At 42.6% G+C, this 13,203-nt stretch overlaps 1 pseudogene across 1 annotated transcript in view; it reads right to left on the bottom strand.

The window, feature by feature from the left end:
* The window catches only part of LOC147333726 (uncharacterized), a 43,095-nt pseudogene extending 30,688 nt beyond the window's left edge, over nt 1-12,407 (bottom strand). The window contains exons 1-3 of the transcript XR_015125664.1: nt 12,273-12,407; nt 4,392-4,559; nt 1,682-2,023 (exon numbers count right to left, since the gene is read on the bottom strand). The product of XR_015125664.1 is annotated as an uncharacterized LOC147333726 (transcript). The remainder of the gene's footprint in view (nt 1-1,681; nt 2,024-4,391; nt 4,560-12,272) is intronic.
* Between the last annotated feature and the right edge of the window lie 796 nt (nt 12,408-13,203).

The following is a 13,203-nucleotide window of genomic DNA, read 5'->3' as shown; positions in this document are numbered from 1 at the left end:
AAGAAAAAACACTTTATTCCTTTTTGTTACGAGGGTAAAAAATACGGTTGATGCTGCATTTGAGTTAATTGTTAACTGAGAAGCATGAGGGCACGTTTATCGTAGAGCTCGTAATCTTTACAGAGGTAGAAATGCAGGAGAGGACAGCAGTGGGAACAACCTCCACCTGAGAGGAGACGGGACCATCATATCATTGCCTACACATCTGATCTGAACACGCTCCGTCTTAGTGACTCAGTGTTTGTGTCTGTTTGATGTCAGTGGGGATAAAAACCAGAGGCTCTGATGTTCATGTGGACGCCTTTATTTCAGGTTCTGAGTGAACAGGAAGTTTCTGGACCAACAACGTTAACAAAGGACGGCGTTGTAGCTGCTGTAGTCAGTTTACTCACAGAAAAACCTTTAAATTCACCTGACTGCTGTAGTATCTGATTGTTGCTGTCAAAAGTAAACACACTCCGTCTACAGAGAGGCAGAAAGCTTCAGCTGCTGTGAGGTGTGTGCCTGTGTCCACGCCTGTGGTTCCTACCAGAGGTCAGTCAGTCGTATCCTGTGCTCTCATTGGTCGCTTGAAGACTTCTTGACGCTGCAAATCACATCCCGTGTGCGTGATGATGCACTAAGAGCAGTTTGTCAGGCAGGTGTGTCTGTGTGTGGATCCTTGTGTGTTTGTAGAGCGTCTCCTCTGTGACGTCCTGATGAAGGTCAGCTGTGCTTTACAGGACGTCAGCATCCCCGTCTTCACGTTCACAGCCTGAAGAAGTGAGAGGAAAACAGAGAGGTCACACACACAGATGTCAGTGAGTCCACTCTGCTGTGTGAGCAGCTCTTCACTCCTGTTTCCACTGAGTCCTCTGACTTCAGTGATGACAGAGAGGATCAGACTGTGTCCTCTGGATCACTGTGGGACACCTGTAGCTGCTTCACTCTGCCCTGGATCAGCTGACAGCTTTGTAAACGTGTTTTCATGGGTTGGTTTGTTCCAAGTGAACTACAAACCATGTGACCAACTTCAGCGCCACAAAGAGGATTTACATGAATGTCGCGCTTAGTTTGCAGCTGGTACTGACTGTGCACGTCTATGCTGTTAGCTACCTCAGACTTACAGCATAGATGTGGTAGCTGATCACACTTACACACCATCAAGGAAGTTTTTTATATCTGGAGTTTGTTTAGAAGCAGATCTGGACCACGCCTCTTTCAGCAGCGCTCTTATCGTAGGTCAAACCCTGAATCTGACGCTTCGTAGTCGGAATGAGGAAATCGGATTCTGACACTCAGGAGAAAGCTCAGGGATATTTGCCTGTTCACTTCATAACTCACAACTCTTTCAGCTTCTGGAACAAATTTGTGGATCACAGTCAAGGAGCCACCAAAGGACACCTGCTAACCATCGGCATTATGGGTAGTATAGTAGGAGACACTCACCTGACATGAAATAGTGACAGAAATGAAATAAAAGAACCCCGGAAACTATAAGGACGAGAACCAGGAGAAACACGAGAGGCTCCCAGTATGACCACTGCTCTGTAAAGACAGACAACAAACAGTGTGACCTTTGACCTCTGAGTCCATGTAATCTAAGCTGTATTGAGCCAACAAAGTCCTTTGATTGTAAAGTAAAGACTACTTTCAGTGATGTAATCTTTATCAACAGCAGTCGCTGAAGCTTCTTGCTGACCTTTGACCTGCAGCTGCACATCTGTCAGTCTAATTTGTCCTATCATCTCATCTCTGATGGAGCAGGTGTAGGTGGCGCTGTCAGACAGTTGGAGGTTGGTCAGGTTCAGGCTGAGCTCTCCAGTTTCCAGAGCGTCAGTCTTCATGGATGTTCGGCCGCTGTAACGCTGGTTTTGATCTTTCAGTTCGTCTCCTTGACGCTGACGCTGGTGGACGGTTGGAGGACTGAGGTCAGAGCGACTCCACACCACCGAGGGGTCAGTCAGATTGAAAGTGTCAAACTGACAGGGCAGCATGAACGAGTCCCCCTCATACAGCTCCACACCAGAGGCATGCTGGGAAACTGTGAGGACATATAGAGAGACACCGTGTGTCATGTTTGAGGTAATAATCATGATCAGACCTGCTTACAGACGTCAGAGCAGACAGAATGATGATTACAAATGTTGAATTCATTTTCATTCATGCAACATGAATTAAACTGGAGAGGAAGCCCATCATCCAAAGATGCTAAACACAAAGCACATCAAACAGGAAAGCACAGGAAAGGAACAGAAATCTTCAAAGTAAAACAGGAAGTAAAGTGTAAAAGGGCCAGAGGATAAAAGGAAACCATTTACAAGCACAAGCAGAGTGATACAGGATTAAAAGTGAAAATGCTAAAATGCTAACAAAGGAATCGGGACGGGGGGTATCTTGTAGGCTGGTTTACAGGCACCGTCAGGCCTAGTGAGGGTGTCCCGCTACCCTCACTAATGAGGGTGATGGATGATGACACACGCCTGCTGCTGATCAGCCTCGTCTGGGGGAGCTAATTAGGAGAGTCGCTGAGCGCCCATCGTTCCGTGACAAACCGTCGGCTCAATCAGTACACAAAGCCGTTGTGAAGTGTGTGGTCTGCAGCTTGTGTAAGGTTTCTTACGGCTGCATTTGTTGTTTCACGCAGGATCGCGGAAACAGGAGGACAAGCAAGCGCCAGGAAACAGAACATATTTTCAGTATAGTAATTATGAATTACTTTCAGTAATTAGCATAATGCAACACTTTTATGAACACTAAGGAATAATGTAAGTAATGTAAGTAATAGATTACTTTTTGGAGTAACAACCTCACCACTGACTGTGACCTGATACAGTCTGATGCTGTTCATGCAACCACCGTGCCAGCTAACAGAGCATATCCACCAGTACCTATGAAGACTCGTGCTAACCACTTTCAGATTCATTTGCATCTAAATTCTGTTTTTTCTTTCACTGTTGCAAAGTGCAAACATGACAATTTTCATGAAGTTAAAAAGTAATCTATTACAGCTTTAAAACAGGAGACAGTTGATTTAGCCTGAAATCTTGTGTTGCCTCAAGTCAGTCGCTGCGTTGATGTTTGACAGATTTCAATGAAAGTTTCTGGTTGGAGCAACAAACAGAGCTCAGATTGAGCTCTAACCAGACTTCAGGCTGACTCATCAGAATCAGAATCAGAATGGGTTTATTGCCAGATGTTGAGGTTTACAACATTAGGAAATTGCTGCGGTGCTTCAGTGCAAACAATAAGAATTAAAGTGCTATGTAGAAAGAAAGATATGTGCATGAGATATACATGAGATATATACATGAGAATAAGAATTATGAGTGCTACGTAGAAAGATATATACATGAGTGCAGGTGGTGATCAGTGCCAGACATGAAATGATGCAGTGACACAGCGTAGGGTCATATGTTAGTGGCGGGGACAGTCATGTGGTTATTGTTCATGTGTCCAACAGCAGAGGGGAAGAAACTGTTCTTGTGGCGAGAGGTTCTGGTGCGAATGGACCGGAGCCTCCTGCCTGAGGGGAGCAGGTCAAACAGACTGTGTCCAGGGTGAGAAGGGTCAGCTGAGATCCGGGCTGCACGCCGCAGTGTCCTGGAGGTGTACAGGTCCTGCAGAGATGGGAGTCTGCAGCCAATCACCTTCTCAGCAGAGCGCACAACACGCTGCAGTCTCTGTTTGTCCCTGATAGTGGCTCCAGCGTACCACACGGTGATGGAGGAGGTGAGGATGGACTCGATGATTGCAGTGTAGAATTGCATCATCGTCCGTGTTGGCAGGTTGAATTTCTTCAGCTGCCTCAGGAAGTACATCCTCTGCTGGGCTTTCTTGATGACGGAGGTGATGGTGGGCTCCCACTTGGCTCTTTAAACCTCTGTTCAGGTGCAAAAGTGTTTCTCCTGTTCCTAGTTTCCCTGTTTTTGTATGTTTTTAAATGTTTCACATCATCAAACTAATTCAGATATTAGAGAAAGATAACACAAGTAAACACAAAGTGCAGCTTCTAAGTGATTAAGGGGGGAAAACGGTGCCTCAGTTAAATCACTTTAAGTTTAGATTTAAAGCACTAAACAATCAGCTCATACAGGACAAAGAATCTGTTTAAACAGCTGAAGCACAAAGAGCCACGTAACAGCTGAACAAGGTTTACTTAACGCTGTTTCAGTATATGTAGGTCAGCAGGATGTGTGAGCCGAACTCACACAGAGAGGGTTACACACCATATCAAACTTCTTCACACATGGACCTGTGAGCCACGTTTCCATCTTTTCTCCAAAACTTTCAAGACTTCCATGTTTCTAATGAGCGTACAAACCTTGTAATAAACATGATCACGTCTGTGACGATGATCAACCTGCAGTGAGTGCAAACAACCTGCATTCAGACTTCAGAGCGTTTCTTACCGTCGATGAGGAGAAGCAGGAGCAGCAGCAGCATCTTCATCCTCCTGTGAAGTCGACACCAGCACAGATGCCGTTAAACACTCGGACGCTCCTCTGCAGCTGCTGACGCACAAATCAAACGTTCCTCTCGGCCTCTGCTGTCTGTCTGTGGCAGGAAACCACCGAGAGCTGATATGAGATAAAGAAGCACCAGTTTCAGTGTTCGCTGCTCTTCATCAGTCTGAGCTGCTGTGGTGATTCTCCTGAACTCTCATCTATGTTTTAATCGTTTCATCTTTATGCATATTTATATGCAGCACATGTTTTAGCCTTCAAGTTTCATTTTTTATTTTCATTTTAACTTCATCAGCTTATCTCAGCTCCCAGCAGCAAAGCTTTGGTCTGACACAGGTTCTCTTCATGCAGATGTAAAATTTTACTGTGTTTGTTAAACTTCAGTCTGAGTCTTTCCACTGCAGGAGCTACATCTATTTGTATTTTAGAAAAATAGAGTCCATGAGTGACTCAGACATCAGCGCTGTGAAGCATCTTCAGCACACAGTCGAAACCAGTGACTCACACTGGAGGTGAATGTAATCTTGCATCTATGCGGGTCAGCGATCCTCGAGAGGAGTGAAGACAAAATGTACAAACTGACCTCAGTTCCTGGATCAACGAGGTCTGTGTTCATTATGCAGTAAGTAGCAGCTCAGCCTGATGCTGCTGTTGCACTTTGAATTTATCCTGTGGACAGTTTTGGGATCGGCCTCGTTGTGAGTTCACATCAGTGCAGTGACAGACTTTAAACTTTCACTCACCTCCACCACCACAACCAGGGCATGCTGGGAAACCGTGAAGACACACAAACAGCAGCATGCTGTGGATTTCTTCCACAGAGCACACAGTGGACTGAAGGTCAAAGGACCTGCAGAGCCCAGAGAGCTTTTAGAGAATGAAGGTCACAAATTGTGTGTTTAGCCTGAAAGCTAAAACCACAGCAGTTAACGGGACCCACCGATGCACCGACGCTACATTCATGCTGAACCTTGATGTGTGTTAGAAACCAGAGAGAAATCCTGGATATGATGAACCTGCTCCATAGTTCAGGCTCTGGATCAGCTACAGTTTTATTTACTTATTTGTTTTTATTTATTTATTATCAGCTGAGTGATGAGGTGTCATGTGACCACCGTGTGCTGTGTGGAGCTGACAGCGCAGCCTACAGGAGACCCAGTTAAACCTTTATTTATGAAATCATTATTATCATAATGGTGCAGATTATAATTACACATGTCAATAATAATATGAGTTGTTGTGTTTTTAATCTCAGATCATAACTCAGCTGATTGCAGCTGTCACTGACATGCACACTGAGCGCAACATTTTAATGCAGCTCTGCTGGAGATGTGAGAGGATGTGCATGTTGTCTGCTGGTAGCTGCTGTCACGCAGGTGGAGTCACCGCGAGCTGCCGTGAGAGGACACAGACTGCACATATAGGAGAAGATGGGAGCTGCAGCAGGAGAAACAGCCCAGCAGAGTGCAGACGGAGCAGCATCAGTTGGATCCTCCGAGCTGGAGTCAGAGCTCAGACACGGACATGTGCAGAGACCGGAGCAGCCAGCTCCAGCAGGTGTCCAATTCATGTAATAAAGCCACAGCAGCGCTCTGACTTTATTTTTAGATTCTTTCATGATGTGGAAAACCTGAGATTAATCTTGGATTTGTTTTCTTCACACACATCCTGGAACAATCTGGAGCTGTGTTCGTGGGCTTTGACAGGATCCTGTCTGTAATGATAATAAGCGGCTGTGGGACTGTGGCACACACGTTTCCATGGCAACAAACACAGAAAAACGTCAAAGCTTCCCTGTTATCGCCTCACAGCGTGTTCGTGTTCACACGTTGTGTTTTTAATGTAATCACAGTATTCCCACGGACACGTCGCGGTGCACCTTTCACTGACTCGCTAGATCTCAGGTTTATCTGTAAATTTATATTACACATAAATACACATATTTTTGTGGCCTAAAGGTTTTTTTATTTTCCTCAATTTTAATTATTTTAGTGGTAAAATCATAATTTTCCAACCTAAAAAATAATAATAGAGTTATAATGTGGTTTATGAGCGCATAGGAGGTGACATTTTCATTTTCTTTAGAATATGTTGCATAAAGAAAAATAGCTCTGTGACTTCATAAGAAATCTCTCTGGTCAACAACTTCCAGACTGAGTATTTGGTGGATATGCTCTGAGTATTCAGGATACAGGCGGACAAAATGGTGATGGCTAACCAACCTGATATAGTGTCGGACAAACAGAGGATGACGGCCGTAGTGATAGATGTACCGAATGACAGCAAAAGCAGGAAGAAGGAACATGAGAAGCTGGAGAAGTACCAAGGGCTCAGAGAAGAGCTGGAGAGGATGTGGGACGAGAGGGGCATTATATTGTTTTATTTCATAAAGGTAAGTTGAGCATTTGTACTGCATCACTTTAAAGGACTGTCTCCTTCTCTGTATGAGATCTGTGAGTCTGTTTTTCTCTGGCTTCCTTTGATTTGAGTCAGAAACAACAACCTCACACCGACTCCATTCTGACATCCGGTGGCTGTTCTACCCTGTTTGGTGCCCTGGGCGAACACTCCCTCTGGCCTCTGTTGTGGTCAGTGCTATCCTCCATGCTGTTGCATGGTGGGGCAGCAGGTTGGGGGTCACAGATGCCAACAGACTAAATAAACTGATCCACAAGGCCAGTGTTGCACACTTGGATTAAGATGAATTGAAACCAGTGTAGCTTTGTGACTTAGTTTTTAAACTCAAAGGCTAATGCTCCTTACAGGAAATAAACATAAACAAAGGATAGTGTGATTCACCAGTCTTCATTCGCTGGTACTGGTATAGATCCACAACAGCGCCACTAGGGTTGCCAACCGTCCCTTAAAAAACGGAATCGTCCCGTATTTAGAAACAAAAGCACACGTCCCGTATTGAGCTAATAAGGGACGCACTTTGTCCCGTAATACAGTGAGAATCAAAAGTAGTCTATAACTTTTAATGGAATTAACGCTTTGTTTGAAAACATAACTCCCAGCCCCTCTCCTGCTTTGTGACCAATGAGCTGACAGCACACTTATGACAATTCGAGTATGACAATTCAGATTACCGCTCATCTCATTGGTCGAGGAAAGGTCGCTTACGGAGAAAATACCGGAAGACAACAGATGACCACAACAAGAAGCCTGGCCAACAGGGAAACAAACGCCGACACTGCGGTGCAAGTCTCGGATGACAGTACACCTAAAGCTGGACAAACACTGTGCGATTTTCAAACTGCACGATTGACTCGCAGGGGTTAGAAGTTCATAGGTCACGATGCAGGTCTCACACTATACGGCCCGATGCTCTGATGCGACCTGAGAGCTCACACTGTGCCTCCGTAAATTGACTTGTGTCAAGCCAGCCTCCAATTCGAGACTTGCAGTCAAGCCAGCCTCCAGTTTGTTTTACGTTCCCTGTGTATTCAAAGTATTACGGGAATGGATGTGGAAACCGGATTTCAAAATAAAAGCCAACTTCGAGTGAATTAACAGATATGTTAAGAACATAATAACATATAATTTAGGCTTTTTTTTTTTTTTACAAACTCTAATGTTAGATCTATATGACACAGCCTTGTACCCTAATTGTGCCCTGTCACTATCAAGGCCATCTTATTTTGGATTTCAAAGTAAAAGCCCTGTGAATCTTCATTTTTGAACTACTCTTTCAATGACATAATGCTCTTAAAAGCAAAAGTTGTATTTCCAAATACTATTCGAACTTTATATCAACACTTTCCAACCACAGTCTTTTTCACAGTAATACCATATCAAGTCAGTCTGACTTTGCCTTTCATAGTAATGGCCCTTTGAAATTGCTGATATTTGACTTAATCTTCTAACGATTCAAAATGCTCTAAAATGAAAAATTCTTGTTTCCACAGGGTAATTCCACTTTAGATCAACAGTATACAGACCCACAGTGATACCATATCAATATCAAGTCAGTCTGATTTTGCTTTTCAAAAATAAAAGCCTTTTCAAATTGTCCATAATTGACCTAACTTTCAGTGATTTCAAAATGCTCTAAAATGGAAAATTCGTGTTTCCACAGGGTAATTCCACCTTAGATCAACAGTATACAACCACACAGTGATACCACATCAATATCAAGTCATTCTGATTATGCCTTCCAAAATAAAGTCCACTGTGAGCGGCCATCTTTGAACAGAGGCGGTGGCTTACGACACCAACTCTCTGCCATCTATAATCCAGTTTTGAGATCCCTTCCCAGACGCCTTAACGCCCACTCACATCCTGGGCCATCTGATCTCAGGAATTCGCATGATAAGGTGGGGCCAGGTTTCACAATAAACCCACCCGAAACTCTGGCTGATTGGGGCCCACACCCAATTTCACACCTTGGCTCAGGCGATTAGAGGATCATCAGGGGGTCCTTTTGTCCCTCTGTGGGGGGTCACTCCCACTAGGTTTATATCTGGGACTCTCCACCATTTGACCTTAGAACTGAAGAAGCTTCTCGGATGAGAGGTGAAACGTCTTCAAGCAACTTAAAGAAGTCCAGACGCTTTTCTTTGCAAGCTCCTTTGACTTCCAAAATAAAAGACTTTTCAAATTGCCAAGATACGACCTACTCTTTTAAAGATTTCACAATGCTCTAAAAACGAAAATTGCTGTTTCCACAGGCTAATTCCACTTTAGAGCAACAGTATACAACCCCACAGTGATACCACATCAATATCAAGTCATTCTGATTATGCCTTCCAAAATAAAAGTCTTTTAAAATTGCCCATATCTGACTTACTCTTGGAACGATTTCAAAATGCTCTTAAATAGAATTTTGCTGTTTCCACAGGCTAATCCCCCTTTAGATCAACAGTATACAACCCCACAGTGATACCACATCAATATCAAGTCATTCTGATTATGCCTTCCAAAATAAAAGCCTTTTCAAATTGCCAAGATACGACCTACTCTTTTAAAGATTTCACAATGCTCTAAAAACGGAAATTGCTGTTTCCACAGGCTAATTCCACTTTAGAGCAACAGTATACAACCCCACAGTGATACCACGTCAATATCAAGTCATTCTGATTATGCCTTCCAAAATAAAAGACTTGTCAAATTGCCAAGATACGACCTACTCTTTTAAAGATTTCACAATGCTCTAAAAATGAAAATTGCTGTTTCCACAGGCAAATTCCCCTTTAGATCAACAGTATACAACCCCACAGTGATACCATATCAAGATTGCTGCCATTTCCTCGTGGCCAACTTACTCTTACAAAAGACATTTTAATGTTAATGAGATTTTTTTTAACTGCATAAATAAAGGTTATATAAAAGTCACTGCCAAAAACTGATTGCGGCTTCTACCTTGTTACACTAATGTTGTTTGTGGCTCAAGATGACTTTATGTCATCCATAAGGGATGCATTTGACATATGTTTCACATAGTATAGCCCAACAAGTTACTTATAGCAGTTTAAATACGAGCAATCAGTTTTTGGCACAACACCGGCGCACTTTTTCCATAGGCATGCTTCTAGTGGTGGGCACATGAAGAACATGAGGGGCGTGAAAGCTCGGGGAACCCTTTACCAATTTCTTGTCCACCAGGCCACGGCAGAAGCACATATGGTATGTAAACATTGGTTTGCTTTTTTAAACCCTCTGGTTAAGGTTAATATGGGCATGTGCAGTGAATATCAGCGCTATGTGGCCAGAAGTGTGATAATATCATTTATTTTGTGTAATAAACAACTGCAAGGATGGATGATTACAACAAATAGATGACTAATACATAAAAGTAATACATAGATTAATAATGATGATGAGTTATGATGCGTAATCATGGGAACAAGTGGGTTTACAAACAGGAGCAGCTGATTAGCTTTAGAAAAGCTGAAATAATACCTCAACTGAAGCCAACTGTACTAAATGCACTATATGTGCACTGTTACAAGAATGTTTTTCGTTCTATTGCTTTCTATTAATTTATATAATTTTAAGTTAAGCAGGACAGAGTTCTTTTAAAGAAAGATTTACTTATATTCTCAAAAGTTAAGCATGACAGGCTTCTGTTTAAGAAAGAGACCTGTTTTACTGTGTTAATGTTGTCATTTTGAGCTAAAAATAAATGGCTAAATGATCATTTGTTTCCCATATGGTCATATCACAAAGAATATCCATCTGCTTAAATCAAATTCAAGTCAAATGGTTAAAAAATAATTTCACACACAAAAAAAAGAGCTACCACACTGGGAAGGGTGAAGACAACTGGGTTGCCCGGCCCTGGCCACGAGGTGTCCCTTATTTATTTTTCAGGGAGTTGGCAACCCTAAGCGCCACGAGGTTTCCACACAAACTAATTATTAGCTCCAGATGCTAATCATTAGCTTCATGGCTAATTCACATCTCTACCAATAACTTATATACTAATGACACATAGTGGGGATCAGTGGCCAAGTTTCCCACATCCACATCAACCCTGTGGACTTATCTTTAGATACATCTCAAGTTATTTTCCTATATTGTATCTGCTTACCTGCAAATGTATAGACACAGTGCATCGTTACACATTTGTACAATCTCACAGCTCTTTTAGGCGCACTGCTTTATGGTTAGTGGCTGGACTGATTTACTCAGCTAGAGCTGCTCGTTTTAGGGGATACTCCCTCTTGTGGTACAACGGAGCAATAACTACCCTGATTGATTATTTTACAACAACCAAAGAAAATGACATATTTGAACAATCAGAACATAAAAAAATATAATATTGTAACTAAAAGATTATGGCAGGGGTGTCTTGTTTTGTCTTTCTTGTCCTTGCACCAGTAATGTTGTGCAGCCCACGAACACAGTTCAACCGTAACACTAACACGAAATCATCAAACTGTAAATTACAAATTATAAACAGTTATTGATCCATTTACCACGAGTCCTAAAGCGTATATTTATTTTCTTACTCTTATATTTATTGTTTGTTTGCTTTCACTGCTGTAACTGGAGCCTCGTCGTCTCGTCTCTCTATATGCTGGACTGTTTGTAGCGGAGACGACAATAAAGTGACTTCAGCACAGCAGCAAGCAGGCGCACCGAGGGCTCTCGCGAATTTCGAAAAAAGAAAATCGGTACAAATTAGAAGTCTGTATCATGGTGTCTGCTATTTTTGTGTTTGTCGCCCATATCAAAAACCACCACTGACTATGTGTGTTAGAAGCCAGGGAGAAATCCTGCATATGACGAACCTGCTGCGTAGTTCAGGCTCTGCATCAGTGTACAGTTTTATTTACAGCTGGAGCTGTGACAGGATGTGCGTGTTGTCTTCTGGTAGTGCTGCCACGCCGGTTAGATCTCCGTAATCTGCCGTGAGAGGCCACAGACTGCACATAGGAGAAGATAGAAGCTGGAGGAGGAGAAACAGCCCAGCAGAAAGCAGACGGAGCAGCATCACTTGGATCCTGGAGTCAGAGCTCAAACACACACATGTGCAGAGACCGGAGCAGCCAGCTCCAGCTGGTGTCCGGTATAAATTCATGTAATAAAGCCGCAGCGCTCTGACTTTACTTCAATGTGAAGGTTCATTAAACACCCGAGAGTTTGATGTGCATAGAAAATGTCTGCTTGTTCGGAGTAATACTTCTAATGATGATGATGATGATATCAGCGGGCACCACGGACGCGTCGGCCTGACTTTATCCTTCGCACGAAGTAAGCGAAGCATAAAACATTAAATATTAAAAATGAGCCGCTTTATATCCAACAAACAACAAAAATAATAATTATTCATGTTTATTCGCTGATATTAAAAAGATTTTCCTGACCCGCGTGGGCTCTTACCTTCATTTCTCCAGAGTTTAGAGTCTTTGAAAGCCTGAGATTTATTTTCTTCACACACATCCGTGAACCATCTTGAGCTGTGTTAGTGGGCTGCCTGTAATGATGCGTGGATGTCATAATAAGCCACTGTGGGGCTGTGACACGGTCGTTTCCATGGCAACAAACACGAAGCATAAAGTCAAAGTTTCACACCGTTAACACCGTGTTAGTGTTCACACGTTGTGTTTTTAATGTTATCACAGTATTCCTACCTCCCACTGACTCGCTTCGCGGGTTTATCTGTAAATTTATATACAATACAATTTTATTTATATAGCACATTTAAAAACCACAGGTATGCCAAAGTGCTTCACAGAACGAGTCAGAGCAATAATAGGTACAAATACAAAACACAAAATACAAATAAAATATACTAACAGGCGGGTGACAAAACTAACCAATAATAAACAGCATAGTAGGCACACCCCGAAAGGCTGAAGGTTAAAACATTATAAATATTAATAAAGCGAAAAAGATAACTTACAGTACAACAAAAATGCGGGCTCTAGGGGGCGGGGAAAGCAAGGCTAAACAGATGAGTTTTTAATCGAGATTAAAAAGATTGAATTGAATCAGACGCCCGAATAGCTAGAGGGAGGTTATTCCAGAGGTTAGGGTGCAACAGCGGCGAATGCGCGGTCACCTATATCGCGGCTTCCTGCGGCCTAAACCTGTTTTTATTTTCCTAGATTTTAATTATTTTTGCGGTAAAATCAGCATTTTCCGACTTAAAAAACAACAACAGCGTTATAATGTGGTTTGTGGGCACATTGGGTTTTTTTTAAATTGCTGTAAATATATTAAATTGATAAATAAAGGCGTGTTTTTTTCCACCTGTCACAGAACAGCGTGCAGAGTATCGGAGCTCTGACATGAAGAAGCTCATGTTTCC

The sequence above is a fragment of the Aulonocara sp. 'chitande type north' Nkhata Bay genome, linkage group LG3 (assembly GCF_057382095.1).
Source record: "Aulonocara sp. 'chitande type north' Nkhata Bay isolate Kocher_YH1m ecotype deep benthic linkage group LG3, A_spYH_male_GT1.1, whole genome shotgun sequence".
NCBI classification, from domain to species: Eukaryota; Metazoa; Chordata; class Actinopteri; order Cichliformes; family Cichlidae; genus Aulonocara; species Aulonocara sp. 'chitande type north' Nkhata Bay.
Note: the sequence above shows the minus strand (reverse complement) of the source record. Positions and strands in the feature narration are given on the sequence as shown.